The sequence below is a fragment of the Chiloscyllium plagiosum genome, unplaced genomic scaffold (assembly GCF_037043375.1).
Source record: "Chiloscyllium plagiosum isolate Xiang-an unplaced genomic scaffold, Cpla_swu_hap1 HiC_scaffold_30, whole genome shotgun sequence".
NCBI lineage: Eukaryota > Metazoa > Chordata > Chondrichthyes > Orectolobiformes > Hemiscylliidae > Chiloscyllium > Chiloscyllium plagiosum.
The window spans coordinates 29,874,550-29,882,165 of record NW_028270168.1 but is presented as its reverse complement, the minus strand read 5'-3'; positions in this window follow the sequence as shown (position 1 = coordinate 29,882,165).

Genomic DNA, 7,616 nt, shown 5'->3' with positions numbered 1-7,616 from the left:
GAAGACATTGTTACTTGTTATGAGCAAAATAGGAAGTGGTTTAATAACAAAGGCAAAAAACTTTTGGCAGAGATATTATCACAATGTGGGGTGCGTTGTACATTATTTTAAGCATCAGTTGTGAACAAGTTGTGATACACAATATTTTTGAGAATATATTTGACAAAACAGATACATAGTTACCTGATCTATTCGGGACTAATGTGAAAATTGGCATGAAAAGTGCAATTTTCATGCAATGAAATGTTCAAGTGTTTTCATTCTTATGTACATTTGGCACTTCACTTTTGAACCTACAGGATAGTTATAAAGTCCCTGGAACTTTATACAGTAACAACTTTATATGCAGTGGTTAAAATATTTTATTTGAAAGCTTCTTGGGAGATTTTACTGAGCATCAGCTTTTGATTTTAGAGATTTGATGCAGAGGCTTCTTTTTAATTTTTACTAACACTTTTATGAGGTGGGCAGTGAGATAGAAATTTTACGTTCTGTATCTTTTTATTGGTTTCTTCTTGACAAAGTCCAGTCTGTATGGGCAAAACTCAAAATATACTATCAAAAATTAGATGTGATCCCAAAATTGCACAACAGTTGATACATAGTCCTGAATATGCTAAGAATTACACTAACAACCCTAATTTAAAGTTGTCACAACTCTGTATTCTGGGTGCGGGATTACAATGTCCATCATCAAGAGTATCTCTAATAATACTACTGACCAAACTGGCAGAGTCCCTTAGTACATAACTGCTAGACTGGATCTGTGCCAGATGGTGAGGGAACCAACAAGAGGGAATAATCTAATCTCCTTGACCTTATACGCACCAATCCACTTTTTGCAGAAGCCTTCACCGACAAATATATCAGTAGGAGTGTCCATCGTCAGTCCTTATGGAGGTGAAGTTCTGTCTTCACATTGAGGATAACATCTATCATATTGTGCGGCACTGCTAGTGTTCTAAATGGCTCAAATAGATCTATCAACTCAAACCTGGGCATCCATAAGAACAAGGAGCAGGAGTAGGCCATCTGGCCCTTCGAGCCTGCACCGCCATTCAATAAGATCATGGCTGATCTTTTCATGGTCTCAGCTCCATTTATTCACCCTCTCACCATAACCCTTAATTCCTTTACTGTTCAAGTTGTGTGTGTGCCATCAATAACAAAAGAATTGTATTCAATCACATGATCTGGCTTTTCCCCAGTTTACCATTAACAACAAGGTGGGAATTTATCTCTGGTTCAATGGACAGTGCTGGAGGGGATGGCAGGAGTATTATCAACTGCATTTTTAAAATTCACTCAATGGGTGTGGACATTGCTGGCCAGCCAGCATTTATTGCCTGTCCTGAGTTGCCCTTGAGAAGATGGTGCCTTCTTAAACTGCTGTAGTCCACATCTAAATATTATGTGCCAAGCTTGTAAAGCTACAGCGGAGGACTATTGCATGCAAAGCAGAGTAAGCAGCATGCAATACATAAGATTAAGCAATTCTGTAACCAGTGGATCAGATCTAAGCTCTGCAGTCCTGCCACATTCAGTTTTATGGTGGTGGAGAATTTTCAATTAACAGGAGCTGGAGACTCCACAAACATTCCCATCCTCAATGTTGGGGCTGAGTAGCGTAACTGAAAAAAAAATACAGGAATGAAGTATTTGCATCCATCTTCAGCCAAAAATGCCATATGGATGATCCATCCCTGCCTCCTTCCAGGACACTCAACTTCACAAGGAATTGTCATGGCAAACGACCCAGAAGCAGTTATTTCCCTGAGTCTTTGTTTAATTGAAAGAGGCATGATGCCTGGGCATGTATAGGTTAGAGCCCTGCATATGAATATATGTCAGTCCTTGCAAGCATAATGAGCCACTTTGTGAGCCTGGCAGATAATGTGATGGTAATGTGCCTTTAAAAGTAATTTGTTCTGTGCTGTTCACTTGCAGAGAGATGTTGCCAGTGGTGCTGGAATGCCTACTTCAGAAACATTTAGAGTAATAGAGATGTACAGCACAGAAACAGACCCTTTGGTCCAACTTGTCCATGCCAACCAGATTCCCAACTCAATCTAGTCCCACCTACCAGTACCTGGCCCATATCTCTCCAAACCCTTTCTATTCATATACTCATTCAGATGCCTTTTAAATGTTGCAATTGTGCTCGCCTCCAGTACTTCTTCTGGCAGCCCATTCCACACATGCACCGCCCTCTGCGTGAAAAAGTTGCCCCTTAGGTCTCGTTTCTTTCCCCTCTCACCCTAAACCTATGCTCTCTAGTTCTGGACTCCCCCACCTCAGGGAAGAGACTGTCTATTTACCCTGTTCAAGTCCCTCATGATTTTATATACCTTTATGAGGTCACCCCTCAGCCTCTGACACTTGTATTGATATTATGAATATCTTACCAGATGTGAAAGGTGTATACTAATGTATTTGCAACAGAATGAGATTGATTTGCAACGTTTATGTTTATGACTTTGGTTTTGATAAGTATGATGATCTAAATGGCATTGCAGATAACACAACTGAAGTGATGCTTTGCTGACAATACATTACTGTAAGGAAATAATGCTCACCACTGTCTGGAGGTGCCCTGGAGGACATAGCAAACCTAATAGAGACAATCCTCAGATAAATCTTTGGATCAAAAGGTGGGGTGGGGGGTGGGGTGGGGATGTTGGATAAGGCTGAAGATAACTCGAAGTGATAGTAATTGACAAGAGACTTAACAATGGACTGTTATGTGAATTAAGTTATACTGAGTCAGGTCTGCTGAGGGTTAAAACTGCAGGAAATCAGGAAATGTAGTCTCTTGCAGATAAGACATACATTTGGACAAAACATTTGGGATTGATCACTTGCACAGAAAAATCCAAATAAGACACATTATTGGCACCGAGACTTGTCTATAAAGAGCTTGAAGCAATCTCTTCATACAACAACACTTCAAAGATTCAAGTTGTGCAAGTACCCTACATTAGAAGGCGTGGTGAAGACATCGAGCAAAGTTTCAGCTTGGCTAGTTGCGAACTCTCCTAGGTAATAACATTTGGATTTTGTTACAGAGATCAGAGTAGTGAAGTACAGTGATTGAAATATCTCTAGTAGTTAAAAATGTGTGTTATACGTTCAAGAAATTCAATGAATTGTGGTTTTATAGATCTCTAAGTATCTCTGCTGCATCTTTGTCAATTATATGTATTGTTTTCTCTCAGAGACAGGCAACACTTGTCTATCAAGTTAAAGTGCCAAATCGGGGTGTTGGGGGTTGGGGGGAAAGTGGAATAGACCAGGTAGTTAATGATTTTAAGAGTTTGTGTGATTGTCACTCCTTAAATTTTGTAAATATATTTCATTAGTAATAAATAGTTCTCTGTTCTTCATTAAACAAACTGTCAGAAGTCTTTGTGATGGGAGTATAGCTCAAGGGCAGCAAAGTTTTGGAAGCCAATTGGACAAAGTTATTGTGATGACTTCACAAAACTTTCATCACATTATGAATCTTTGTTTTCCACTTTGTTCGTATGGGAGGCTAATTCAGTGTCCATGATGATACAAGTGAGATTAAACATTTGCATTGTTGACCAAGACAAGATTGTACTCTTAAGTGAGGAGTGTTATGGAATACTCCCCACTTAGCTCAATAGGCGCGGCTCCAACATTCAAGAAGCTTGACACAATCCAGGACAAAGCAGCCCACTTGACTGGCACCACATTCACAAGCACCCACTCCCTCCCGATGCTCAGCAGCAACAGTGTGTACTACAGACAAGATGCACTGCAGAAATTCAAAGATAGACAGTACCTTCCAATCTTGAAGGACAAAGGCAACAGATTCATGGGAATATTGCCACCTGCAAGTTCCCCACAAAGCCACTCACCATCCTGATTGGAAGGATATGGCCATTTTGTCACTGTTGCTGAGTCAAAATCCTGAAATTCCCTTCCTAAAGGCATTATGGGTCAACCTACAGCATGTGGTTTGCAGCAGTTCAAGAAGGCAGCTCACCACCATCTTCTCAAGGGTGACAGGGGACAGGCATTAAACGGTGGACAATCAGCGATACCCAAGCCTCAAGTAAATTTAAAAAAAAATAAAACTGTTAAAACTTTAAGTGGCTCACTGGTACAGATTTAACAAATCAATAAGCCTGGGTTATGCTTCAAAGTTTCTGTTGTTTGTAGTATCAAGAGAGATCCTTCAGAATCAAAGATCAGGTGGTGCAAGACAACCAACTAGTAAATTAGCAAAATTGTTTTTTATTTTTGAAACAGTATTGCACCAAGATATTCGTTAATAGATTCACCACGTTCATGGGGCACAAATTACAGCAGCCACAAGCAGAACACTGTATTAGATTAGATTCCCTACAGTGCAGAAACAGGACCTTCGGCCGAACAAGTCCACACTGACCTTCCAAAGAGTAACCCACCCAGATCCATTCACCTACTCATGCACCTATCACTATGGGCAATTCACCTGACCCGCACATCTTTGGGCTGTGGGAGGAAACCATGCAGACACAGGGAGAATGTGCAAACTCCACACAGACAGTCGCCTGAGGCTGGAATTTAACCCAGGTCCCTGGCGCTGTGAGGCAGCAGTGCTAACCACTGTGCTGCCCACTTGTAAAGGGATTTTCTATTGTTGCTATTGAATCAACAACTTTTAGCTCTGTGAGTGGTGTTTAAAAATTAGACAAAAGAAGCATGAGTGGGTGGAGTCAAGCACCCACACACCCAGGGTTTATGTTTTGCTTTCAGTCAAAGCTGGGAGTTTTTGGGAGTTGGCTGTTGGAGCTGTTAGATACAGCTCTCTCTGCTGCAGCTAAATGTTTGAGTTCTGCCTCTGCTACTAGATTTACTATTTTGGCATTCCTTTCTCCTGGAATGAGATAGCATGTGAGAAAAATCTGTGTTGCTGAATTTGCTTTGCCAAGGGTGTGTTTGTGGCTTGCTGCTATATTGGAATAGTTGACAATTAGTAGTTAAATAGCATATTCTTTTGTTAAGTATTTCAATAGAGTTAAAGTTATGCCAATTCTTTTTTGTTTTGTTTGTATTTTACCTGTGGTGTAGAATTAAGTGTGTTTTGCTTAAAGCCGTGTAGTGGACCAATCGATTCACATCTTGAACACAGTGCCTTACACTTTCCTTTAAACAAAATAAAAGTTATGATCTGTGTTACCTCCTTGATACATTTGAAGGGGTTTAGTCTGGTCCATAATAATAATCTTAAATGAGTTGTAAATATAATTTGTATCATGCTTGGGATTATTCAGTGTGCTCTCCAGCCATGGACTCACATACAATGTTGGAGACTATATTCGGAGATTGAGTACAGGTTGCCTGATACAAACAACTTAAGGGATTTGATATTGATATGATTCTCAGTTGTTGAGACACTGTGTTTACTTATCTGCCATCACACTGATGCTGAAATCCATATATTAACATTGCATATTTATGTGTTAGATTAAATTACGTTTTGGCTAATTACAGCTTTCTATTAGTGGAAATACTATTTGCATTACTACTGCATAGTATCGACGTGAAGTGGTTAGTATCATTTGTTGCACAAATCTTTCAGAAACTTTATCCTCCCAGCATAATTTGAGGTAGACTGGGTACTTTTCACTTTTTCTTCTCCTTGATGTGCTTGGTGAGAAATTTGCTCATGGATATTCTTCTATTGTCTCCTGCAGGCCTACATTCACTGATCAACATACGCTCTGGGATTCCTACAGCTCCATGCATTAATTGGCAATCTTGTGAACTGGGCTAGCGCCATTTGCTGACTGTGAGAATTTGATGCTGAAATAAGGAGTGTCATTGCTCACTATGAGTTGTTCAAACACATGGATGGATCTAAGGCCACCACTTATATCTTTGTCAACAGCAACATATCAAGATATATACTCACGATTATTATTACTTAATAATGGACACAAAATCAACCATTTTTGCTAATTCACCCAAAGCAATCTCCCTCAGTTGACTATTCCAAAGGATTTGACAGTAGCATTAAATGGTTCTAAGTGCTGGCCATTGTCTGAATTCGTGTGAGATCAATTTGTAGTTCTCATTCGAAGGGAAGCAGCAACTGTTCTGATAAGGTATCGCAATGAAAGAAAATGCATAATTTTGCTTATTGATGATGTTTCTTAATACACTACAATTAATGGCAGCTCCAGAATGATGACTTTCCTCAGTAAGAGAATGAAAGTCACTTATATTCCATTACAATTTAATGTATCTGGTTCTAAACCGTTTGTGAAGAGCCATGATACACACTAATAGCAATACTCTGTGTTCTCTTGAAAAGGACTATGCCTGCTTGGTTCAACAAGTATATAATTATTTTATACAGAACCAGATTAGCTATAAAACTAAAGTACGTAATATTTTCCATCCTTATTAATGAATATAGATCTGATTTTGTTAGGATGTGAAATTGCGCTGTACACAATGTATGACTTTTGAGTAGTTCCTGTTGTGAGATCTACAAGGGGAAATTGATTGTTATGCCATGTTGGCTGTCATGTTTTGTTTTATGCTCGGAAGATTCCTAATGCTGAAATTTTCTGTGGGACTTAACAATGATATCCACAGTTGGAGTTTATAGAAAATCAAATTTGTATGTTGCTTGCCTTGAAAGTTGTAAAAGATGTTCAGAATGATACCAAATACCGAGATATCACCAAGTCTATTTTGTACAGATTAACTGACTAACAATACAATGCAATTGGAGTTGGAAACTGGAAAATGGACAATAACAGCTTGGATAGACCCAATAACCTACAACAAGACATGATAGAGTGCATCCAAAAAAATTAATCTGAATGATGTTGTTCTTTAGAGTGTGTGTGACTTACTGATTACTCCTCACAGCCAGTCTGTATCTGTGAAAAGTGTTATTTTAGTGTAATATTGCAGAGGAAGTCATGAGAAATCGATTTGTATTTGAAGGTGAAAATGGATTCCAACTTGCTATCCACAGCACAGTTTGTGCGATTATCACTAACTTTCTTTCTAATCAATTGGTCTGCAGGTGTGATTGGAACAGAATGAGACTGGGAAATCTGGAAAGTCTTAAAATGCAACACTTAACCCCCAATCCTGTCCAACATATCACAAGCATTCATGAACTGACACCCATTCTTTGCACTTATGTCCATTGAGAGTTGTTTGTATCATACGTACAAATTATGTTTGAACACACAGTTTTGTCCTGAAGAATAAATGTATTAGCATATTATATATAAAAAAGTTTGTAAATGCCAAATTGACTTACTGTTGCCAGTTATCTGGCTGATTCAGATGCTAATTGAAGATCAAAATAATTTTAGTGGTGAGTTGTGGCAGTGCCACCTTGGTGAGTTTGGGATTTGCCTGCTGTGGGACCCTGCAAGTATGACATTAATCAATACAGAGTGGTGATTTGATGTCAGCGGCAACAATTTGGAGCACCATGGAAAGGATGTTCTTTGAATGATGAGCTATCCATATATAATGTCACTCTGGTATACAGATAATGCAGACGTGCATAGCGTACATGCAATAAAAGCCATATTGCCACACAAAATGTGATAGAGGAAATTATTACTGTGCTGAAA